The sequence below is a fragment of the Maniola jurtina genome, chromosome 4 (assembly GCF_905333055.1).
Source record: "Maniola jurtina chromosome 4, ilManJurt1.1, whole genome shotgun sequence".
Lineage (NCBI taxonomy): Eukaryota > Metazoa > Arthropoda > Insecta > Lepidoptera > Nymphalidae > Maniola > Maniola jurtina.
This window is the reverse complement of record NC_060032.1, coordinates 7,162,201-7,190,047: the sequence shown is the minus strand read 5'-3', so window position 1 is coordinate 7,190,047 and position 27,847 is coordinate 7,162,201. Positions and strand designations below refer to the sequence as shown.

Here is a 27,847-nt window from a genome sequence, read left to right as displayed (position 1 = left end):
ATCAAAAAGGCGTGCCATATTAAGATTTTCAGATTAAGCTGCGTCCTTCGTAGACCGCTTCGTCAATTGTACCCGGTGAGATTACAGGTTTTAGGGTTCTATCGTAAAACAAGAAACTTGTGTAGTTTCATCCAGCTAGTCTGTCTCTGTATGACTATCTGTTGGTCGATCCGTCTGTTCGTGTGTCACAATCGTTATAAAAAGAGACTAAAGCTGTAAAGTTGTGTCAGAGAAAATTATTCCCGCTACTTATACTGCATATTCAAATTTTAAAGCATATCTCCTCGAGTGGAACCTCGTCAAATAAATATTTTTGAATTGTTAAGAGGTTTGTTGTTTGCATTCTGTATAGTGATGTGTTGCGCTGCACTTTGAATTGGACTGTATTGATAACACTTTTGATGGTTGTATAAATGTTTTAATAATAAAATCGTAATAAACGGTATAACACTATAAGCGCTGGTAATTTGGAGGCGGTCGCACCGCGAATGCCTCGTGCCGCGCGCGGCGACGCACCGCGAGGCCCCCAAAGTGATACTTTTATGACTTAAATACCATATTATATCCTCTTACACCTAAATTGCTATTATATTGAATATTGAAGCCCAACGTGAAGTGATTTGAATAACAGTTTTTACAGAACAAAAATTGGTAAATTAGTAATAGTTTTGTTATTGTCTTGCTCTTAAAAAATATTTTTTTCACTTGTGTGAAATCGGAGTGGTATAAAAAATTGCACAATATAGAGACCCATTTCTTACTCAAAAGCCTTTTTCTACCATCGTAACTGATGTTGTATGAATAACAAAGGACGGTGCTCCCTACAATAGGGATTTTCTACGAAATGCATTTGCTTTGTTCCGGAAAATAAAGTCTTTTATTGCGATACTGCATTATTTCATTAGGAAGGTAGCAGAGCAAATCTCTGTAATTTTTTCTAGCTTGAAACTCTTTTATTCGAAGTTTTATTAGTGGTGCGTCATTAATAAGAATAATCCATAATATTTATATATCCATACTATAATATTATAAATACGAAAGTGTGTGTTTGTCTGTCTGTCTGCTAGCTTTTCACGTCCCATCCATTTATGATTTAACCGATTTTGACGAAATTTGGTTCAGAGATAGCTTGCATCCCGGGGAAGGCCATAGGCTTTTTATCCCGGAAAATCAACACGTTTCCACGGTATTTTAAAACATCAGCATCATTTAGTTATTATATAATTGTTAATAACATAATCTTATATCTTCTTAGTTGACGTGTTTTGTAGAAAAACATAAATTCATTAGGTAGCGGTAGGTATTTTAGTACCCATTTAAATTAAGGTAGTCATTTTTTATAATTAGCTGACAGTTAAATAATGTAATAAACCGCAATACTTATTAACAATAATTTTACACTTGTCCAGTGAGCATAGCTGGAGGTTATCAGTAGGTAAATGTATCTACCATCTACCACAATTATTATCATTTTGTATGGTCGCGTAGCGGTTTTTCGGAAAGTAGCCGGTGCTGATTCATTCTGGCGATATTATCGCAAATAACAAACTATACGGTGGTGGATATACCGGAATATCATAATCATTCATTAGCTAAGTAGGTACCGATTGGTAGACTTTACACACTTTGAGAATATTATGGAGAAGTCTCAGGCGTTTTTCTTCACCTTTAAAGCAAGTAATAAAGGCGAAAGTTTGCGTGTATGTGTGTGTGTGTGTGTGTGTTTGTTACTCCTTCACGCAAAAACTACTTGACGGATTTGGCTAAAATTTGGAATGGATATAGATAATATCCTGCATATAGGCTACTTTTTATCCCAGAAAATCAAAGAGTTCCTACGGGATTTCAAAAACCTAAATCCACGCGGGCGAAGTCGCGGGCATCGCCTAGTATATCATTAATTAAAACACATTGCCCCGTTAGTTAGACGTGCAAGCCAGGGATCGAATCGCCAACCCCCGAAAAGGAGACCGACATCTTAACCTTGTTGGCACTTGGCAGACTTCTTTAAAAACTATGAAGAACCCTTTCCCTTCACCATTATTGCAAGTTATATTAATTAATTGTTTAAAACGCACATGACTTCAAAGAGTTACATGCCAAGTATCGGACTTCTGAACTCCCAAATCGAACCGATGCCGTTTTGGCGGCTTACCATTGCAATACAACCAATATTGCAACAAACTCAACAAAGCTTTATTGTACGCAAATAATTGTCCATTTAACTCGAAATCATGATCCCGAACTGTACGTATACTTGTCGGCTCTTTTCCGTTTTACCGCGCCACCGACCGCCGCTGTACGCATAACTATTTAACCTGCTATATGCGAACGTTTTCGGCATACAAATGGCCTTTTCACGTGTTTTATGTTCAAAAAACCAATGTGCCGCGCATGGTAATGGTGTCGTGACGTTAGCGGGTACCCGACAGTTCGCCTTCACGATCGTTTATGAACAAACCAAATCATGTACCAAATGGATAGTCCAATAAAGAGAATTTGATACTTGATTCGAGCTTTTAACAAAGCTCTTGTATTTTTAAACTTTTTTTAAACTTTTTGGGAATGTTCTTCAGTGATAAAACTTAGCTAAGAAAACCTATAATATGTTTTTTAAAACGCAACAAAACGCAAAACACAAATCGAATGTGTATGTTGTGCGTGATTCAACCAATTTCAACAACATTTAGCACAACCCGGAGAAGGATGCATTTAGATTAAATAAAGGTTTCGCTGGTTAACGTATAGCAAAAACTTAGTAAATAAATTTAAAAAAAACTAAAATACTTGGCGGTAAAACTTTACAAGCAAACAGCTTTTAGTTAAATTGAAAACAATATTATTAAAAAGCACAGCTTGATGTTTGTACTTAAAATAACAAATTTTTAGAAATAATCAATAAAAAATTAATTTGAACCGAAGATCTAGTCAACTTTTCTCCTGTCCTCTCGGAACTCGACCTTCAAATACTATACCTACGAAATTTCAATTTTCTTTATCAGCTTCGGGGAAATGCCTTTGACAGACTGATTCAATAAGTCTTCGTGGCTAAAGGTACGAGGTAGGTACTATACTAAAATGGTAAATATTTTTTCAACCTTTTCATAAATTTTGTGGCAATGCGTGCTAACAACGGTCGTACCTGACCGGAACCGAAGTGCCGGAAACGTTCTTTGAAAGGCGAAAAAGTGTCAATTTACCTACGAACAAGTTTTTATATTTTTTACCATACAAAATGTAAACCTTTCTAAAGAATATAAAACAAAATTGGCATTTGTTTCTCTTGTATTACATTATTATTATATTATTTCTAGTGGATTTAAATGTTTCATTATTCATAAAAATAAATAAAAACCTATTTTAGAATGTACAGGTAAAGCCCTTTCATATGATACCCTTCTTGGTATAATTATCTTACTTTGAAAATTGATAAATTTTGATTATTTACATACTGTTCATGAATATTTTTTTTTGTGATGTTACTACAAATTCACGGTTTTCGGAGTTTTTCCTTTACTGTTGCTATAAGACTTAACTTCCTGCCATTCATAATTCTAGGTCAACTGGAAATAGGCGGACTAGGAACAGGCAGACTGACAGACAGCAAAATGATCCTATAAGGGTTCCGTTTTTTCCTTGACACCCTAAAAAGGTAGCCATGCAGTGAGCAACTTTTTATTTAAACTTACCATCAAAGCAAAAAAGAAATAATTAAGTATACAAAGTTCAATGTAACAGAAAGTCATGACGACCAAATTTCACAGGCCCTTGGGCAACTTGAGATATATTTTGCGTATACCAAAGTGCCTTATTACCGTTAGGACCTTCCGAAAACTTGGATCATTATCGGAATATTAAGCAGGACCAAGCCATCGCTGCCTGTTTGTGACGGTTCTAAATGACGACGACCCTCATTTTTAAAATAATATTTTTTAAAGGATACCCGCTTGGTCCTTTATGTAAGATATTTTAAGATTTTTCTATTTTTAGAGAAAGCTTCAAGATTGAACACTATTATTACCTAAGCTTAGCTTGACAGTAAAAGAAAATACTAAATATATCGGTGAAGTGCATGTCGGACTCACACACGAAGAGTTCCGTAGGTACCATAGCACAAGATATTATAGCACTATGCACATTTTTTTTTTTTAATTTGCTTAATGGTCATTTTGAAATTCGCTATCTTGGATTTTTATTATTTGTTCTTAAAGCGGCAATAGAATACATACTGTGAAAATTTACTACTTATTACAGTTCATGAGATAAGCCTGCTGACGGACGGAGGCTTAGTAACAGGATCCCGTTGGCAACCTTTAGCTACGGAATTCTAAAATCGAGATAGTAACTCTACTATATATCTAAGCTTTATTAAAGAGTTCAGAGTGGTTAGAAAGAGTTATCAACATACGAATTTCACCTTACCTAATGTGTTTATAAAGCCGGATTTAAATCGTCAACAAAATAACTTAGTCTGTGCATCGGACCCACGGACAACGGAAATCGACTAAAAAAATAATTCGGTAAAATACAAATATTAAGTGCTAGGTTAACTTTTTCAAAATGTGGCAAATTACTAGGTATCGTTGCCTTACAACAGGAAGAAATAATTTAACTCGATTTTCGACAGCGAATCGTGCGGTTTGCCGATGTGACCACTGGAACCGATACCGAACCGCCTTATGGTTGACCGTTACAGTGCGAGATTTGGGTATATTTGGTGATAATACTTCCTGTTTGCTAAAAAAATCGGTCAAATAAATCCTGGAATAAATAGGCATTTAATGATTTCAGGAAATACTTGCCTATTCTTTTATTTTTAGTCGAAGGCTAAAATACTCAATTTCATGCATATAACTTGAAAAATGACGGGCTTTCATACTTTCCATCCCCTATTTAACCCTCTTAGAGGTAAAATTTTCAAACATTATATTTCTTTATTTTTAACCGCAAAAACCTAAATACCAAATTTCTTGAATACTTAGGTGTATGACGGTCTTTCATATAAATTTCAAACCCCTATTTTACCCCCTTAGGGGTTGAATTTTCCAAAATCGTTTCTTAACGGAAACCTTCATTTAAATTTGTGAGGCGTTAAGAAGTAACAAATCTTTTAAAAAAAAACAAAGATTTATTACTTACTAAAACTAACCAACCGATCTCAAAGAAATCTTGCACAAGCATAAAACCCTATCTACCACTTACTTTTTACTGTAGGAATATTGTTCCCGAGCGGGGTATTAAGAAACCTAAATCCAGTAACAGTAGCTAATATTTTTATTCATTTTTATCATTGTTTACGCCCAGTAATAAGAATATAGGGAAATATATCATTGCTTTACTCTTTTATCCCCGCGTATCGTTCGAATCAATGTCTCGTTAAGCTTCACATAAGTACTTTATCCGACACCTGTGATTGCGACACGTACCTAGAGATGATTTTTACCTCGTATTTTCGTACATTTCTTTTAAATCCTGTGATATTGCATGTTATTATAAGACAAGTTTAGGGTAAGTTGCCCTGGCGCGTTTTCCAGCGCTTTCTACGTATATTGATATCACAGAATTCTAATAAAATATGTGTTTGTATTTGATTGGTTTTTTTCAATTGTTGTTTATTGAGGTAAAGAAATATTTAATAAAAATTATATTAGTATTTATATAGATTGTGTAAGTATATTGTATAAGATCAAGTAAACAAAACGTTTTTTTAATTTTAGACAATATTACATTCTATATGCAGAAATAGCTCTATTGGTGAAAACTTGAATAAAAGTAGTTCAGTACTTTTGAGATTAGCATATTTTTAAGAGACGAAACCCTGCGGGTTGGACCATAAAATATTTTTTTAAAGTATTTTAGTTCACAAGCTGGTTGATAAAATGTTTTAAAGTAATTCCTCAGATATCCACAAAGTGGCAGTTCAATTTTCGTCACTTACTCTATACAATCGTAGTTCCAATTTCATTTGAATATTAAGCAACCAAAGTCCATGAAATTTTGCAGACATATTCTAGAAACTAATATCTGTGCCTTAATGCCTTAATATTTAAATGAAATTGGAACTACGTTTGTATAGAACGAGTGACGGAGAGACCCCTCTTAAACTATCGTGAACTATCTTAAACTAAACTAACTTCTATCTTAAACTATCGGCCTTACGTCGACTAAATACGTGAATATAGCCGTAACAAGCTATACTAATATTGGCAGAACAACTTATATCTTCAAATCTGTCTTATATTATTATTTTATTTATTCTTTAGGTGTGACAACTCAAATCAGAATTTGTCTTCGGCTTTTCGATTTCACGTTTGAGACAACCCTTTTACCGCTAAGCTCTGTATATTTCTGCCATTTGACCGCTACAATCCGTAATGGATATCCCAACAAACATAAGGATGTTCAATAAAACGCTTACCAAATAAATATATATGGGTACACTCTTCTTACAGGTCAGTAAATACGTAAAATCGGAAATAAAGCAATGGTCCATTTATTATTATAGACATAAATAGTAATCACAAATAATTATCATTCTGTGTTCATCTGTTTTTTGCTAGTAATCATATTAGTGGCACCTTCACTAATAATTTAAAATAGATGCTACCCGTGACTGCGTCCGTGTGGAAGTAGTTATTTTTAAATCACGTGGAAGCTCTTTGACTTTCCGAGATAAAAAGTACTTAGCCTATGTCCGTTCCAGGGCTAAGAAAAACTAGCAGACAGAAAGACAGATATATTTTCGCATTTGTAATATTAGTATGAGAGGGCGCAACAGTGCACTGATTAACATCAGCTCCGTACCAAAAAGTGTTTTAAAATAAAAATATAGATTATTATTGCAATAAAAAGAGATAATTTGTTGCATTAGTGGCTAAACTATAACTAGTGATAATAATCTAGTAAAATTACAGCAGTTTTGCGATAAAAAACATAAAGAAATTCTCAACGGACAATGGAGTTCCAGGACCTACAAAAATCATCATAAGTTACAAATTGTTTTGAATTTTGAGCTAATATTCTTAAATGAATAATCTCGCAGGTTTGTGTACGTAAATTTTGGACGTGAACAGAAAAATAAAAGTGAAATATAACTATTATAACCTAAAAACTTAAACTGTCGAATAAATAATTCTTGGATAAGATTACCTCTGACGCCATCTACCCACAAATGCAGCAGGCAGTTCCAATGTATGACGTTCGAGGATTTTGATACGAAGCTATTGAAATTATCCAGGTACTTACCTACTTACCGAAATACCGATTTATGATTGCCTAGTTTTATACCTCTGCAGTTCTCGTAGTTTACAACGTTTTTTATTAAAAATGGAAGAAATTAAACAAATACTACGTGAAATACAAGTTCAAATGAACACACAAAAACAAGAATTACATAATATACAACAAAACATAAATGGCATAAATGATAACATCAATGAGAAATTTCAAAACATGGAACTTAAAACTAAAATGCTGGAAGAAAAATTAGAAAAACAGCAACAATCCATTAACTATTTCGAAAAATTCATAAGGAGAAAAAATTTAATATTTTTTGGAGTAGAAGAAAAAGAAAATGGCTACCATGATTTAGAAAAATATGTACTAAATATAATAAACAACAACATGAAAATGAACTACAGCAATGATAGTCTGGAGTATGTGGGAAGACTTGGTAAAAAGACAGGCACTTTTAGACCTGTAATTGTAACCTTAAAAACAGTAGGAATGAAAATCAACTTGTTAAAAAAGAAGAAAATGCTTGACAGTTCAAACTACTATATTATGGAAGATTTTCCAAAAGAGATTCTTAATAAGAGAAAACAACTTAGAGAAAAACTTACTGAAGAAAGAAAAAATGGAAAAAACGCAAAATTAATTTATGATAAAATTATAATATTAGACCAAATTAAAACTGGAATGGAAACAAAAATCACCAACAATAAGATGAATTTTCCCTTGTTTTCCCAAGAGGTAGTAAGCAACCATAATTTCAAAAACAACAATAAAAATAGGAAAACACAAAAATAAGACCAAGAATTAAATATTCTTGATATTATACAGATGCACTAACCTAGAATAATAAAACTTGCTAGAAAACCATTGTATAGACCCTCTCCACCTCTCAATCCGGCTGGTCCCCGTGAGAGGTTAGACCACTACCCTTCAGTGCAAATAACAAGTTCATAGGTCACTTGACTACCGTCTGTTAAATGAACACAGCAAACATCTGAAGGAGGCCTCACACCTTAAGGGTGTACTGAACAGCTAGACAGTTAACTAGGTATCTACTGGAAATTAATTAGCATTTAAGTAATTTGTTCACTGATTAGAGATTATAGTAGGAATTTCCAATTAAAAAATAATTTTATATAATATTATACTTGCAGTATGTTACTAAAAAGCTTACAATATTATACATTAGGATAAAAATAATACAACTACTTAACATACAGTTTTATTGTTAAAAGTACTTTCTTGGATTACATATCAAAAATAATATAAGTAAGTAAACCGAATAATTTGTTTAACAGATTTTTCTAGGTGTAATCAATGTAATAAAAAAATAAAAACAAATTGTTTGTGTTGCTTTCCGTTTAGTAGACAAGTACATAAGAATGAATATTACTTATAACTTAACTTGCAATTTGTATATCTACTCATTGTAAAATATAAAAAGAATATTTCAATCAAAAAGAAAGAAAAATAACTTAGAGTTTTAGCACCTACCTATTATCATATTTTGAGATAAAACTTTGTTTGAAACAGTAAGCTAGGCCAAACTCTGGAATGTTATAAAGGAAAGTAGGTACTTATACTAAAATTAGAAAAACTGAAGATAAAATAAACAAAACAAAAATAAAAATGTATATATAGAAAAATATAATAATAAGTAATTAAGAAAATAAGTGCCTACATTAATGTTAAAATAATAAAATTTATGTTAAAATAATAAAATTAAAAAATGTACTAGTTAGATTACACCTAGGTACTATAGTTGTATGCAAAACTTCTGTAAAACTTCATTCTGTTGTTCAGTAATAAAGGGCTTTATTATTATTATTATTATCTATATAACTTACTCTCACGCCCGGTTACAAAATAGATATATATATTGAGTGATTATTATTATTATTATTATTAATATTAGTATGGATGTAACCAACCTAATCTAATGATATGGTTAAACTGCTATTAAATTACCATCGAATATTAAATGACAGCCAATCCGTAAGAGCGTCTACGATATAATTCATCCCCAACCGATAAGAGGATATTGCGGCTATAAGCCGACACAATAGACAACGAGAGCCTCAAGACAGATCGCTTCTCGAGGGTGACATGACGAGGTCAACTGTGGCCAACTTTTAGAGCGCTCACACTATGGGCATATCGCAGAACAAAAAGTTATCTTATTCTACTAAATTAACAGACGCTGGGTCGACACCACAGGATGCGTCGCCACTCTCTAATTAAAACAGTAACTTTACAATACTATTTATGCCGTGTTGTAGTACATGTTGCCTTAAATGTGTGGAAATAGCCCAGGGAAATTAAGCTAGATTTAATGTGAACTATGATATTTTTGCTATAAATAAAATGTCAAAGTTCCCATCCATCCGAGTACCGCTAAAACTTTACACAGGGTCTAAGGTTCAAGGACAAACGGGTGTTTGCGAATTTCTCAGTAATTGTTAACTTTTAGAGTAAAATGATATTTATCAAAAGAAACCGAAGAAAATTCTCTACCAAAAAAGGTATCATAATTTTAGATATCATGTTTATAAGATAGGGATGATCATCATATATATATATATATATATATATATATATATATCTCTATTTTGTAACCGGGCGTGAGAGTAAGTTATATAGATGATAATAATAATAATAAATCTTTATTAAGAGCAACCAGGACTCACTTTGTTTGTAGACAATTTTGATGCTTAAAAACTAATGTTAGTAAAGTTAAAGTGTTGTTATGAAAGACCGTTTGTGGTATCGTTTGGCCCCGTGTAAAATTTTTGGCAGATGGATGGGAACTTTTTTCATTTTATTTAAAATAATATTATGTACCTAGATAACTCTAACTTTCCGACTGAAAGATTTCCGAAGTTGAGACTGAAAGTTTAAATTCCTTGAACCAGGATCGACAAAACAAAGCGTCACACATAATATATCCACCTATATCGAGTATCTACTCATGAATATAATATAAGCACGACATATTTAATTCTATTACTTTACGGTGCAGAAACCAATCGGAAGTAGGTATTGCCTAATAACACAGCCATACGCCTCAAGTTTCCTTATATCCCTTTTCGATTTGTTATAGCGACCTAATAAGGTTTCTTAGCGGTTGCAGATGGCGCAAGGGCGACTGTTTATTTTGGGAACAAGAATTCTTGTATTGTTATTGATTTCCTGTAGGTAAAATTAGAAATTGTCACAGGTGGTGTTTGGCGTAGCTAAATATAACTTTTGAGACTACTAACTAGGTATGTTAGTAGGGGTAAAGTCGGCTCGTCATATTTAGATGAGAAATCAAACCTCAGAAATAATTTTATACCAGTTTTCTTAAATAAATAGTGTCTTTAGGAAAAGGTTTCAAAAAATTAATCTATCAAAACGACTAAACAAGTTTGAATCAGATTGTAAACTTATTTATTACAGAAAACAGCATGGAAGCCAATAAGAGGTCTAGGTGTATAAAACAATGATGACAGTATGCGCACCACCTACAGGCTGGGTTGCATGTTCTATAAAAATCATCACATTGTTTGTGAGAGTAGGAAAGAACTGAAAACTAAGTGATTGCTACTTTTACGTCCTCTACTCACAATATTTACGATAACAACCCATATAGAGACAGAGCCAGCGAGTATCAAACCTAGCTTCCAGTACACGATTCAAATTAATGTAATTCCGTGTTCTAGGGTTTTTTTTTTCATTTCGTATGGAAATAGCTAATTTAGATCTGATAAAACTTTGACTTAAACTTTTTGATGTCACGTACCTACCTAACTTATCAAATTCTAAACTCGAGTTGTTATCTTTGACTATTATTTCCTATTCATTTTGACTTACTTATCATACTTTAACTGCACTCTAAAGGAAAGCAAGCCTTTTCTTATAAAAAACTTGGCCTGGAGACAGCTACACGCTTTTTATTACACTCAAGGCGCTTTAAGTACCTACCTGTTAGCATTATGCTACGAATGGCATAATTGATCCATGTACGAGTATATTTATAAAAGTCTTAGAGCCTATACGTCTTTTCTGCGTAGTCACTGTCATCATAAGTTCAGTGTCTACGCATGTACGGCCGACCTTAGAGTTCGAGTAGCAATTCCGCGAAATTATTGCATCAAAAACCTGTCGCACTTATGACCTTTTTCTATGAACACGCCACACACACCTAACGCATGTGCGTAACCGTGCCACGTGAATATGATCATTAAAGTACTAAACGACTTACGGGACTTAAGGCCTTTGATTGTACCTACGCATAATCAATGTCAATTGACGACAGACCTCAATTCGTAAGATCTTTTAAATTGTTGAGGGTGTACATATTTATATCGACCAATAAAATAATAGTAAACTGCCCCTTTAAATATATAATTCCAAGCTCTTTTCAGTTCGGTTATCAGTTCCCTAGTTTAAGTAACTCGTAAAAATCTCGTCACTACTTTGGGTGATCCTTTTAAAAAGGTTTTTACGACACGCATAAAGTGCATTACGTGTTAGCATTATGCAAAGATAAGAGGCATATGAAAATGCTGTAAAGCATCTTTTATGTCAGTTATATCACCTACCTAAGAATATTCACAGGAAGGCGAATAAGAGACGAGTGCAGTAATTTTTTACATAAAACGAACTGAATTTTTTATATAACTGATAAGGAAACTTCCTGAAAGTGTGAGCAGATGTGTTGATTAATTTTTATAAGATTCAGGTATCTTACCTAATTAGTACTCCTAAATTATTTGAGCGAAGTATTTTAGTATTTTATTATAGGTGGTTAGGACTTTTGAATAATGGATTAACAAGAAAGGGACTAGCCGCCTGAATATCATAAACAGACATTTGAAAACTTCGCGCCGAGGGATGACCGCATATTATTAAAGTTATTATATGGACTGTTGTATGGACGCGGATGATAATGTAATATTTATTACTGCATATCCAATTATGTCCGAACTTAACCACCTCGTTGGTCTAGTGATTAACATATTTGACTGGGGATGACGAGGTCCTGAGTTTGAGTTCCGCGTGAGACATAATAGTTAGGTATTGAATTCTTCTATTATTGAGAACTAGCGACCCGGCCCAGCTTTGCACTGGTAGCTTTAAAAATAATATTAAACTATACATGTAAACCATACTCTTGAATCATTCTCTATCTATTAATCAAAACCGCATTAAAATCCATTTAGCACATACGGATGCTGGGAAGCATCTTTGTTATTACTATGTATAGAGATAGTAGATATTTGGAGTACTCAGTAGGTACCAGGACAGAGTTAGAAAGATGGCAGTGGTTCAGCTGTGTACAGCGTTAAACGTGCGTTGTGCACGTTAAACCGTCGTCGGTCTATCCCTCACCTCCATCCGGTTGTGTCGGATTGCCGTCCCTTCGGCACTATGAGAGTGGGGAGATTATATGGAGTACACCTGTATTTTCGCTCACCCTTGTGCAGTATAATACCTCCCGAAAAAATGGCTATAATCTCTGTGGTGATTGGACGACGTGGCCGAAATTCGGTCGAGGACATTATGTCAGTGTTCAAATTTTACCCTTTTAACATTTTCTGTGTACATGGGTGTATGGCTCTTATAGATTGAACTTGGGGCTGATTTATATCAGACCGAGCTGGGAATGAGTGTGTCCTAGTCTTCCGTGTCATGCTTGAGCCTTCTAAACGCCCTCTCAAATCACTTTGCTTGATTACTCCACATAAAATTCCAATAAATTAGACGGAGCTAGGCACTTGCTTCGTACATGTACTTCGCACGATCATCCCCTATTTATTATATTAAAATCTAAAAAGATTTTTACTGGATTTTATTTCTTGTGAATAAAGAAAATTTCAATTTGTAAGAGAAATGAAGTGCAAGCCCGCAGAAGATTTCTTGCAACAAAAGTGGCAAGAAATTAAATACAGAACTCCTGCCCTTTATGTTCTTGTGAAGTTTTTTCAAATTCCATTTAACCATACGACATGAGGCCTGCGACTTTATGTGCTTGTGAATTAAGGTATTTTTAGTCCGTGGGAACTCTAATGTTCTTATTCCTAAAAATTAGCCTACGCCTGTCTCCGGGAGTCAGGATACAAGGTATCTCTGCACCTTGTCAAAATCGATTTCAATCAGTCATCATCACCATCAAATGGATAGGCCGTGAAAACCTAACAGACCGACAGAAATAGACAAATAGGGGTTTATTGTACTTTTGTGTTTATAAATTAAGTATTATTTAAATATATTTTAGATCTTAAATATTATAACGAATTAAATAGATAGAGTAATACCTGTCACCGCTATATAATGACTTTACAACAGCTATTTCATTGCAAAGCATTGTACTAACCTAACGTACGCGACAGGTTAAAATGGCAAGCGGGGCGTCCCCCCGCATTATACCCCGATTGCCATCTCAACCTGTCGTATACTGTGTATACTGTCGTAAATACTATACATTATAATTTAATTGATATTAGAACTTTATTCACAAGATAGAGCCTTAAATGATTCATCGAGATATTAAGCCTCCAGTTTATATTGGACAATTAATGCATTCGGCGAAAACCGGCCAGCATGTGACAGCCGTTTGCGTAATGCGTCAAGATCTTCTAGTGGCAAACCGGCCAACGTAAGTCGCACGCGGAAATACTTATTAATTAAACCTATGCTATAGTGGTGTAATACTGTGTACAATGGCCGAGCGCGTTGGGCAAATGTATAATACAAGGGGCATTAAGTTACAAGCATGTTACCACTTGAAAAATAAGACCATAGACAAAAAATATTGCGCTGTGAAACAATTTATTCTTTCATGTATCCAATACGTTGACGTTAAATTATGGTCCCGAATTGAGTAAAAGAAATCTCGTTCGAAGATAGTGTTCCGTTGTGGCCCCATTATATCGGACTGCCGGATAACAGGGGTGATCGATTTTCCCCAGCTTTCCTATATTATTGTGAAGAAATTCAGTTTGCTAAAACCTTTATGACCCTTCTAGATGATGCCTACGACTTTGTGCACGTGGATTTAGGTTTTTAAATATCCCGTGGGACCTCGTCACTGGGAGGTAAGCCATCCCTGTACCCATCAAAATCAGTTAAACAGACGGGCGTGGAAAGGTAATAAATAGACAAAGACACATTCGCATTTATAATATTAATAATGGATATACGTATGATATATTTAAAACTTTATTTTTAAAGTTGATTAGTGCTTAATTAATTATCACGAAATGATTAAGCCCCGGCATAAAACCTGAGTTTCTGAGATTAAACTCGTTTAAAGTATTAAGATATACCCACAAAATAAAGCTTTAAATATAACAACAAAATATAGCCGGTAAAGCCAATAGTGTTATAGGCTAATAATAATTAATATTATTAGGCTCAATAATACACTTTCAAATGTAAAAAATCAACCATCGGTTTTATCTAATAATAAACAGTGTATCGGGTACGCTAAAGCGGACGATTCAACCGGAGGTCGACGTTTTCCTCTCATAAATACGGAGATAATTGCAGGAAAGATAGCGCTTATTTATAGGGCTTATACCGCACAAATAGAAAATTTCTGGAGTGGAAGACGATCTTTTTTTTCTCGGCAATGCAGTTTTTTAATGAAGTGGAATGATTTGTAATATATTTTGAGGTAAGTTGAGAATTATATCAACGCGTTTATGTTATCAGTAGGTACCTTTGGATATTTTGGATATTGAATCTAAAAGAATTTCAAGATCTAATCATTTTTGTCATTACAAAAGTTCAAAATAGACAGTTCAGCTTTAGATGATTGGATTTTGATTTTATAAAAAATGGTCAAGTGCGAGTCGGACTCGCACGCGAAGTCGCACATTTTTTATAAAAGTACAGATCTTCGAAGGATTTTTGGTTGATAATAATGTATTTTTGTTATGTACCTAGATTTGATATTATCTATTCTACTAAAACATAAATGTTTATGGCAAAGTAATATTGTGTGTGGTTTACCACAAATAATGAAATATGTCCACTAATTGGCATTGTGTTCGCATCAACGAACATAGATGTTTTGTTAATTCATATAATTTGACAAAAGAATTATTTATTAGTTTAATGATTAATCTGATTTGATGTGGTGAATATTTCCATAGAGAATTAGAAGCTAACAATTTTCATAAATCGATTTCCGGGTAGGTTCAAGCTAATCTAATTAAAGACGCGTTGGGAAATGCTAAAAAAAAGTCTGTTCATGATACGTGTCCACTTCTGAACATATAGATAGGCCTTTCCAGAGCGCACCACCAAAGACGGCCCTGCTTTCCTCATTGACCTGGTCATCGGTCCAGCAGGTTAGATGTTGCTATTACCGGTACGCAGTCTCCACTCCAAAATACGCCCGCTTCTCTGTACCAAATAGATTATGCCTGTGACATCGTCCACTTGGTTTTTTTTTATCCAGTGGAAACTCTTTGGATTTCCGGAACAAAAAGTAGTCCATCCCCGGGATGCAAGCTATCTCTGTATCTTTCATTAAAATCGGTTAAACAAATGAGCCGTGAAAAGATAGCAGACAGACAGACAACTTTTGCATTTATAATATTGTAGACTACGGGCCCATGTACAAAAATGGATGGGTCATATGAACCACCAGATGACGTATATAGGACGATATAAGAGCATAAAATAATACGATTCAGCACTATGCCGTCACTTGTAAGCTGTCCAACTGAGTGCTGGTGAGAATTCAAAAGTGCAGGTAGAGTGAGTACATTTTGGTCATATATTTTTGTACGGCATTTTTACCATCGATAGATCCATGAAAAATAGTAAGAAAGCGCGCAGTGCCGTAAAAAAATAGTGCGCCACAAAGTCGGTAATTTTTTTGATTTTCTGACAATTTCCGGGGTAAATTTGGTCATTTCATTCTGTACGGCATTAGTTTCATACTGTTTCAATACAGCCTCTAATCCATTATTCCGCAACGCCGTACAAATATCATGCGACAAGGGGAAAAAATCGAGGATTGCAACTCCCTCTCTTTCCGTGCTCCGGGGGGTGATTTGAAACAACATAAAATTAATTTATTTTGAAAGTATTTTATGCATAGATAATATTTTTTTACATGCCGTACATTTTCGTTGGTCCAAAGGTTTGTAGGGGAAAAAAACTCAAGGAAAAATCCATAGAACGAAATGTAAAGTGAAATTTATGACGATATTTTTTTATACGGCATTTAGATAGTTTATTTGTACTTAATGCAATCCATACTAATATTATAAATGCGAAAGTGAATCAGTCTGTCTGTCTGTCTGCTACCTTTTCACGGCCCAACAGTTTAACCGATTCTGACGAAATTTGGTACAGGGTTAGCTTATATCCCGGGGACGGACATAGGCTACTTTTTATCCAGAAAATCAAAGAGTTCCCACGGGATTCCCAAAAACCCATCCGCTTAACCGATTTGTATGAAATTTGGTGCCGAAGTAGCTTGCGTCTCTGTAATTGACTTATGCAACTTTTTATCTCGGAAAATCAAAGAATTCCCACGGGATTCCTAAAAACCCATCCGCTTAACCGATTTGTATGAAAGGTACCGAGGTAGCTTGCGATCCTGTAAGTGACATAGGCATTTTATCCCGGAAAATCAAACAGTTCCCACGGGATCTTTGAAATCTAAATCCACGCGGACGAAGTCGCGGGCATCCTCTAGTAATTTATAAAAAGTTAATGCCGTACAAATCTGAAAGTTCATATAGATAAAAAAGTAATAAAAATATGAAATAAATATAATTTACATATATATCGTTTACGGAGCGACGTTCTGTTATGACGTAAAGCTGTAATGAAGCTTTCAAAAAGAAAGCTATGAAATTGGAAGCAACGTCGTTTCCCCCTTGTTTCAGGGAGTTAAAACAACATATGAAGAGAAGTACCTACATAGCACAGATTTGGTGTAATGCCTACAAACAAATACCGTCGACCTTGTTACCAATAAGATATGGATGGATGTTCAATGACGGTCGGTACGATTTCGACTGGTTCCACGGCGAGGAATGCCCCCAAAAAGTCAGTGACATAACGGAACCGGATGAGGAATCAGGCGAAGAAATTGATAACGTCATAGGTGAATAAATATATCTTTACATCTTCAATCTGTACGTAAGACTTTAATTTTGACAAAAACTTATTCATGTTTCAGAAAATGATAGAGAAGATAATTCGGACGTCGATGAAGACGTTGACTCCGATAACAACTCAGCGGCTGATTCCGATACTGATTAATTTAAATAAAAACCTTATTTTGTATTATCATCTTTAAATATATCGAATTTATCTAAAAAATAGTTGTTTCATTTTCATCAGCCTAAAAGATATGGACTGCATTAAAATGTACGGCATCATTTTTTCCTAATTCATTTATCTTAATACTATTTAAAACAAGGGGAGAATGAAGAAAATTGCTATATTTTATTAATCTATGAATATTTAAACTTTTGCAATAATTTGAGAAATTTCAGTTTTTGTATTTCTCAATAATTTTTTTTAGAACAGTTTCTTTTGAACGGCAATACTATATAACAATAGTATTTTACACTATCATGTTAAAAAAAAGTTGCCGTACAGAGTCAAATGATTTTACAGCTTTAAAAATCAAGTATACCATGAAATTAAGATAATTATTGATACACATTCAAATGAACACTAATTTTTTGACGGCATTATTTTTAATAGTACTTTTGAGTGCTAGATAATGTTTTGGAACCAAAGCCGTTCTTTTTCAAATCACCCCCTGGAGCACGGAAAGAGAGGCGGTTGCAACCCTCGATTTTTTCCCCTTGTCGCATGATTTTTGTACGGCGTTGCGGAATAATGGATTAGAGGCTGTATTGAAACAGTATGAAACTAATGCCGTACAGAATGAAATGACCAAATTTACTCCGGAAATTATCAGAAAATCAAAAAAATTACCGACTTTGTGGCGCACCATTTTTTTACGGCACTGCGCGCTTTCTTACTATTTTTCATGGATCTATCGATGGTAAAAATGCCGTACAAAAATATATGACCAAAATGTACTCACTCTACCTGCACTTTTGAATTCTCACCAGCACTCAGTTGGACAGCTTACAAGTGACGGCATAGTGCTGAATCGTATTATTTTATGCTCTTATATCGTCTTATATACGTCATCTGGTGGTTCATATGACCCATCCATTTTTGTACATGGGCCCGTAGTCTATTGTATAAGTATGGTAGATGCCATTGATGATGAAAACCACCTCTGATGATAATGAAAACGCATTACCAAACTCCACTTCTAGAACTCTAGAAGTTAGCTAATACACAGACAAACGTCGTATAAGTACTTACAGTCTACAGGGTTTAATATAATATAAGCTGGAAACTATAACTGTGGCCAAGATAATAATCCCGGAAAATGGCAAAGGTGTTTGAATGTCCCATTTCATATAATGACCGTCATTTGAATTCCATGTTCACGCGCGTCTACTTTTTGCGTCGAAGTTACATGGCCTTTAACAATGACTGTAATATCAAAGGTCATAATATCAGCAGGCGTATTTAATGCAAATTCAAGATATAGCGAAGTTTTTTACCTGTCCCTACTCTTTTGGTACCTACTTAGCTGTTAGGAAATGTGATATTTTCATTGTTTCATTTAGCTTCACTATCGAATATCTGTTTTAATTCTTGTGACGGATTCTTCAATTACTTTTACTGCTTTTTACTGATTTTTTTGAATGGAAATTCGCACAAGAATTTTGTTTTCACGAGAACCCAACTTCACATCCAAATATTGAGTCTGTCATTGAACTTTAGATTCCAACACTTAAATCTTGGTGCTATAGATATTCCCATCTATAAATTTTGAGTTTGATATTGAGGATAAGAAAACTATTGTAAATCTATTTTATTCGTTATTTTTTAAGTTTTATAGCTTACTAGATGCCCGCGACTTCGTCCACGTGGATTGAAATTACTATCAAATAAAATATAAATATCATCAACAGCAATATTTTTACTTAAGTACCTAGTTCGAAGGAATAAAAAAGATGAATATCTACTAGGTATTCTAGACGGTGCAAACAAAGGGACTGTTGCAGATGTCAATAAACAAGGTGATATCGGCAGACACTTCAAGTCGATGGCGCTCGACTCGAGGGAGCTTCTTACAATATTTTGCTTTCTCTTGTTTTTTTCCACTAGAATAAGTCATTCTTGGATCTCGTTTCAGATTCGCATAGAGACGAAGCACCGTTCAATCTAGCAATACGACTATTCAGTGCCTTACAACCGCATTCTGAATCAGTCTTAATGTTCTATAGCTTTATTAGACTGTTTTCCTCAAAGGAACTTGGGAAATGTTTTCACGGATGAAATTAGCTTAAATAATTGCTATGATTCTAGATGCTCTCGCCTTACAGAGTTTGGAATATGAGTACAAAAAAGCGCTCTACCAAATTAACATAATTATTGTGGTACTAAATACTACAGGGGTACGCTAGGAAAAACGTAGCGCTATTATTACACAATCCAATACCATTTTCCACCAATACCTTACCATAATTATTCTCAATGCCTCATACTTATCGTTTTTAACCCCCGACCAAAAAAGAGGGGTGTTATAAGTTTGACATGTGTATCTGTGTATCTGTGTATCTGTGTGTCTGTGTATCTGTGTGTCTGTGTATCTGTGTATCTGTCTGTGGCATCGTAGCACCTAAACGAATGAACCCATTTTAATTTAGTTTTTTTTTGTTTGAAAGGTGGCTTGATCGAGAGTGTAGCTATAATCCAAAAAAATTGGTTCAGCCATTTAAAAGTTATCATCTCTTTTCTAGTTTTCTTGTAGAAAAGAATGTTAACTAACCGTTAGGTTCATAATATTATGTCAATTGACAAATGTCAAGCTGTTGAGATGGACGTTGCCTAGATACATAATTATTTATTTCAAAATGATGTTTTGGAAAACTCAGATACTTTGGATAGCTATAATCCTAGAAAATCAGTTCAGCCGGTTGAAAGTTAGCAGCTCTTTTCTAGTTACCTTCACTTGTCGGGGGTGTTATAAATTTTTAATAATTTACACTTGTAGTGATTTATTTTATTTTTATTTTATTTTATTTTTTATTTTTTATGGAGACAAACAGTATTAAAAATAAACAAAAGGTAGCACAAATACAAAGCACACACACCACAACAGTCTCCAATGAAAAGTTATCACAAAATTAAAACACACAATAGCCGGGTATAAGATTTTGTATTTTTGAAATCCGCAATGTATAGCGTGCAGAACTCGGGGTCAAAACTACGAAGCGGCAATGACGCTACGGCACTTATCTACTCCACGACGTCCGTTGACCTCTAGCGCGAGTCAGGTGTTTTATTTGCAATACACTGTGAACTTTTAAAAAGTAAGTTTTTTCTAACAGATTTTTCGAATTTTTGTAGGATTCCGTACTTTAATTATTAAAAAAAAAAAATTCTTTTATAAAAATAAAGTGAAAACAAAAAATATAAAATTGTAATAATTATTCATTATAAATCTTAAGAAATGGTTATAAGCACTAAAAGGAGTGGTTGAGTAATTCACTTAGTAAACTTACTTCACTCCAAAGAAAAACAGTGAATCACGAAAACCACGTTTAAAAGGAGGCACTTATGTTTTCTAAGGCAAAGGAGACGAATATATTTTTTGAATTCAAAGCAGCAAAGCACATATTATTCAGTCCGCTATGTAAAAAATATTAATATTCTTGGAATTTAAAATCTTGGCTTTAAAATATGCCAATATGAAAAATATGTATTTATGATGTATTTACAATTTACATCAATTACAGTGTGATAATTTAATAGAAACAAATAAATGATTCTCAACAAATCTCAAGATCTACAACATTTAAGAGAAAATTAATCGTTTGGAACTAATTGATCGTTTTATATTTTTCAGAAAAAATGCGCTTAGGAAATATCGGCATCGAACATCGAAGTTTTTCAAGAATGCTACTGCCTCGGTCAGATTATACGATTCGGTAGAAACAACTTGGACAAGTAGGCTGACAATAGGAACCAGCTGTGCTGGGCAGCATTGGCAAAACTACGTCTTCGTTTCGTTGATATTTCAAAGGCACACCTCAAATTATTTGATGAGAGTGTCCTGCCAGTAATGACCTTTAGAGCATAAACAGTTTGGCCTCATCCACAAATTAAAAGTCGCTTCTATGGAGTGAGCTATCTTTAGTAGGTATCTCAGGGATAAAATCCGGAACGAAAAAATTCGCAGTAAAGCAGAGTGGCTGACGTAACTCAATGTGTATTTAAATTGCCGCTATAACAACTAATAATAAAAATTTGAAAATGGCAGTCTTGAAAATTAAAAAAAAAAGTGTTGTCTTGTACGATGGTACGGAATCCTTCGTGTGCAAGTTCGACTCGCACTCGGCTGATTTTTTACATTTTTTAGTAATAAATAATAATTTATCATTTTGAGTCGTTAATAAAACTTACTGTAATAATCAATTATTTGAGAAAATAAACTTGGTTGTTTTTTAAGACTTAGGTATAAAAAGCAGTCCTAATTATTATTTTTGTTTATTTTATTTACCCTACCATTTTAAATACCATATTTAATAGACGTAATGAATCATGAAAACTAGAAAAGCTGCTACAAGTCGATATCGCTTGACTCGAGGGATATGCTCTCACAATATTTTGACTCCCACCCTTCCTCAAAAGGCCAATCACATTCAGGATCTCCTTTATCAATAGAAGGTGGCGTCGTGAAAGCAACACGGCTGACTTTTGCAATATATTTTTCTCTGGAGTAAAAAACGGGGCCTGTATTAACCCTTAATAAGGCAAAGGAAAATAATTTCCCACTTAGTAATGCGTTCAAAAACATTTATTTTTACGTAACAGCTGGACCACAGACTGAATGAAATCATAAGGTACGCTTTTATGGTAAATTTTAAATTTCTTAAAACTGGCAACACACACCTATAATGTCACCTTGCACTGATATGTCAATTTCAAAGTGAAGTAACGAGGTTATTGTGAGTGAAAAGTTGAAATTATCGGACGTTAGAAAGAAAAAAACAATTTTTCTTTTACAAAAATTCCTGTAAGTAGAATATGCTTTCTGTATCATATAAAACAACTGTTTAGTGTTACTGTATATTGTTTTTATTTGTCTTAGAGTGATATTTCTCTGCGAAATGTTCAAATAAATAAGTGGGAAAATAATTCCCATTGCCCGATTGCAGTATTATGGATTACGCATACGGCATATATATATAGAAATAAATTTAACTTCTTTTTCTGTCCTTTTCTTGATACTCTTTGTGTCCATTCCTCTTCAGAACCCATGTCACTTACAGGTTTTCTTTTGTTTGTAGTGTTCGTCAGCAATGAATAAGAAAAAAAATAAAATTCTTAGTGATCGGGAGGTGGAAGAAATCGTCAACAACCTTTCCGATTTATCCGATCTTGATTCCGACGATGATGTTTATTATCAGACAGCACCTGTGACCAGCCCGGCAGATTACTGCAATTTGCCTGAAGATATTATTATTGAAAGGCGTCTTGAAGAGCTTTTCGGTGTTCGAGAAATATCGGAAGAAAATATAGATATTGTAGACCGAGAACTATATTCAGTTAGTTGTCTAAAAGATATTTTAGAAGAAAATTGTCCTGACAGTAGTGTGGGTGACACAGCAGGACAATTATCTGGTGATCAACTAACAAAAGCAACAGATGAACATATGCAAGAAGAAAGGGGACAGGATCTTACTGAAAGAGAAATTGAAATACAGCAATGTTTTGAGGAGATTTATGAAGACAATCATCCAATTCAGGCAGATGACACAAATGCTGGACCGTTAAACATAAATTATTATGAAACTGAAAATCAAACATTGCAATGTCAAAGAATTGTCAATGTATCCAGAACAAGACAACCACGAGAGTGGAAAATTGAAAAGGAAATACATAGTGTTCCAGAGTTTATTAATCCCATTCGTCCACAATCAACATATAATCACAAAACTCAGCCAATTTATGTTTTTGAAAAGTTTTTCCCGGAGTATCTAGTACAAGTTATAGTAGAACAAAGTAATATATACGCAGCACAGAAAAAGAGTAACAATTTTACACCTATATCAGCAGAGGAATTGAAAGCATACTTTGGAATATTGATTATGATGGGTCTCAACCCTTTGCCTGATATGGACTTGTACTGGTCAAATGACCCTTTTTACAACAATCCAGAAATATCAAAAATTATGCCCATTAAAAGATTTAAAAAAATTACGGAGAACCTACATATTAATAACAATGAAAATGAACCAGATAGAAGCTCACCAGATTATGACAAATTGTTTAAATTAAGACCTATGATAACAGAACTAAATAAAGTGTATCAGGAAGAAACAGCAAATTCGAGTCATCAGTCAATCGACGAATGCATGGTCAAATTTAAAGGGCGATCCAGTCTAAAACAATATATGCCGAAAAAACCAATCAAACGTGGATTTAAAGTATGGGCACGTTGTGACGCCAAAACTGGCTATTTATACACATTCCAAGTATATACTGGGAAGGGAGACAACATGGAAGACGAAGGACTTGGATACAATGTGGTAATGAAACTTGCTACTGACCTTCCTGAAAACACACTGCTAGCATTTGACAATTTTTTTACTGGCTGCAACCTTATGGAAGACTTGTACAAAAAGAAAATTTTTGCTGTTGGCACTGTACGAGCGAATCGGAAAGATCTTCCAAATATAATGAAAAAATCACAGCCAAAACATCTTAGGCTACAAAAAAATCAGTTTGCAGCTGTAACTGCTAAACCTATTACAGCCATTAAATGGCTTGATACTAGAGATGTTAACGTTCTTACAACTGCCCACCATCCAACTGACACAGTATTAGTAAAACGAACTCAGAAAGATGGAACAAAGAAGGAAATCCTTTGCCCCAAAGCTATCGCTTGTTACACGCTCACTATGGGCGGAGTTGATCGTTTTGATCATTTCCGATCATCGTATCCGATCAACCGCAAATGTAGAAAGTTCTGGATGCGATTGTTCTTTTTTATGTTTGATGCTTCAATAATCAACAGCTACATCACTTACAGCACTACACACGTTGTGAATACGCATTCTCATAGAGAGTTTAGATTGCGATTAGCTCGAGGGTTGGTTTCAAACTTTACAAGTAAAAAAAATCGGCAGGTTGTTTTCAAAAACAAGAAGGGCTCTAACTTCGGCGTACCAGATGAAATTCGCCTCCTCAACGTTGGGATTCACCTCCCTGAAGAAGGAAATACCTACAAACGATGTCGTTTTTGCAGCACCAAGAAGGAAGAAAAGAGAACAAAAATATTATGTACATTTTGCCAAGTTGCACTATGTGCAAAAAAATGTTTTAAGTCTTTTCATGAGGCTTCTCCTCAGGAATAATTTTATTTGTACTTTATTCATGAATTTTATTTAATTTCCTTTATTTCGTTTAATTCAGTGATTACAGTCTTTTCGTGTTTAATTTATCTCATCTCTATATCAAATTTCATTCCCATTCAATTTAAGCCCTATTCAATTTCAAATCTACCCGCAGGTTGGGAAATTCCCAACAAATTGGCCACCCTGCACGGTTGTGTCAAACATTTCGCTTCACGCAAGTTTTTTTATCGAAAATTTACGTTTCTAACCTAAAAATATACGTATATTCGTATTTTTAGTTAAAAAACCGCGCGTCCGACAAAAAAATTGTTTCGGAGACATCAAATACCCTTTAAGACGCCCGGCCCGTGTAAACTCATCTTTAATCTATCAGGGCGGCACATTTCAATAGCCAACCCTTTGCATTTATAATATTATGTACGAGTAGTAGGAATACCTTTAATTTTTTTTTGCAATAATAAATATCGGAAGCAAAGTCAGCAGCCAGCGCTATATTTGAATAGTAATAAAAACTATTATAAAAACAAATAACCTTAACAGGCAAAGGGAATTATATTCCCACTTTCTTACACTTATGACAAGCATAATCGGGCAAAGGGAATCATTTTCCCACTGCAAAAAAAAGGTATTTCCCCCCTCTCCCACTACTTTTAAATGTATTTTTTGGATTCTCCAGCATTAAATTACCCTAAACACGCTTCTAATTTAAAGTTTACTATTACACAGGCTCGCGCCTTATTAAGGGTTAAGATACATTCAGCGAATATTTTGATAATATTTGTACTTCTATGTTAATAATAAAATGTTATCAAAAGGCAATTTACCCGTCCATAACATAGAAAAGGTAGGGACGTAGGTACCTAAATACTCCTATCTCATAGATTGGTTCACTATGCAATACGTACATACACCTACCTATTCACATACTATGTAACATAACTACGAGTATCTCTAGAGAATACTCCTCCTCCTTAATGGATCACACACACTGAAACATTATTAATCCATAAACAATACATACACAAAGTATGTGCCTATTTACAACTTCATATAACAATTTTTTTTTATTTTTTCACATTGATGAAGATATATTATTATTTATTACACTAGATGATGCCGGCGACTACGTCCGCGTGGATTTAGATTATTAAAAAACCCCGTAGCGACTATTTGATTTTCCAGGATAAAAAGTTGTCTGTGTTAGTTTCCGGGATGCAAGATACCTCTGTACCTTTCATACGTATAAATCATTTAAACGGATAGGCCTTTAAGAATCCCGTGGGAAAAAAAACTATTTCATCGACGCTACTATAGCTTGAATTTAACGAGGTACATTTCAGTGTAAGCTTTCAAATTTTTTTGAAAATTATGTTACAAAACCATACCAACCTACCATAATCTTTATCATAACCTATTAATCTCCGAGCAAAAAGGATATCAAGACGTCGACTGTTTTATATGCTCATAAAATGCGTTTTGTTCCCAGTTAATATTTCAAAATCATAACGAACAAGGGTCAAGATGAGATTGTAGTCAAGAGAAAACTTGCCAAAGTAATAAAAATTGTATGCCACATTTTTGTGCTATAAAAAATCGTAGCGCGTATATAATGTCATCAGGGCAGCCATCGAGTTTAATGACGTCGACTCTAGCGCGCTGCGAGCTATTCCTGAAAGAATTGACAATAGTCACTTAACACAATTTTTATCACTGTAGGTACCTACGTCTCTGTCTAAGTGCGTCGTATTTCTCATTACTGTAGGTTGTGACCCCTTACTATTTATCACCTAGTGGTAGGAGTTTTTTGGGATATTAATGTGGTGAGTTCCCAGGTACGAGTTCACTCCATTAAGACCGAAATTTCGACCGAAATTTAGGTTTTAAAAAATGTAAGTAATAGTAACCGGGACCAACGGCTTATCAGTTAAAGTGCTCTCCGCGGCTCGGGGAAAATGAAATTGCCAAATTCAAACCTCCGAAGTCTGTCACCTATCCAGTTAGCGACTTGGGTCATCATTGCTTAACAACTGTTGTAATCGTCTGTTAAGAACATAAGGACAATGATGGTGATGATGAAAAGCTAATAATAAGTTAATTAGTTAAGTCATTTTCAGTTCAACTCTTATGGGTGAAACTTGGGTTACAAAAAAGAATATTTTTACAAAATTATCAATTGTTTATAAATAAGAAATTCAGACTGAAGAGTTTTATTAATTTGTTTTAATTGATCTTGCGCTTATCAAGATGATTACGAATGAAGAGTTAATTTAAAATTGGCATCTTACGATAATCTCTTGGTCTATAAGCTATAAGGGCTTGATTCCGTGCCAACAAACAGAATATTATATTCGGCTTAGCAACGACAGTTTTGAAAAGCCAACTGTGGAACTATTCATTAGCAAAATTAAATATTCATAGCTCAATTAATATTGCTCTGAATATTAAGAGGATCGGTGGAATTATAAAACGGTCTAATATAAATATTGTAAGATGAAGCTTTTTTAAGCTCTTTTTAGGGTTCCGTACCTCAAAAAGAAAAAAGGAACCCTTATAGGATCACTTTGTTGTCTGTTTGTCTGTCGTGTATGTCAAAAAACATTTTTAGTATTTTATTATTAGTATTTTATTATTACTATTTTCTTTTCCTATATTTATGTAAAAAAAAATCTACTGTCAACATTTCAGGGTTTTAACTCGGAACACTATTTTTTTCATCCCAACAGTGGTCTAGGCTGTGTGTTGATAAGTCACGACAAGTATTTTTATAATAATGTAGATTGCACCTTTTTTATATAATTTAGAGATAAAGCGTTTTACAGAGATATTTAATACGAAGACTATGATAATATCAACTCTAACTGGAATCAGTTTCACAACGAAATATGGATACGCATCCCAAATTAAGAACCCTTCGTAAATATTCCAGGCGCTTGTTAAGCTCCATGCAAGTAAGCTGGGATAGTGATACGATGAAAGGTAAATTAAGGGTTCTAAAGGGTGAGTGCGGATTATAATTAACGAGAATCTAACACCTAATAACCCTTTATTTGGAAAATAATCATATTTTAAGTACGTGTGGAGTTATTACATTCAATTAATTAAGGTTTTGAGATTTCCCACTCAGCGACGCTGAACTTTGT

General features: G+C 34.1%; 1 protein-coding gene across 5 annotated transcripts in view; it reads right to left on the bottom strand.

Annotated features, from left to right (window-relative positions):
* Positions 1-27,847, bottom strand: part of LOC123864292 (cyclic nucleotide-gated cation channel alpha-3) — a 62,617-nt gene that overhangs the window by 18,501 nt on the left and 16,269 nt on the right. The window lies entirely within an intron of this gene.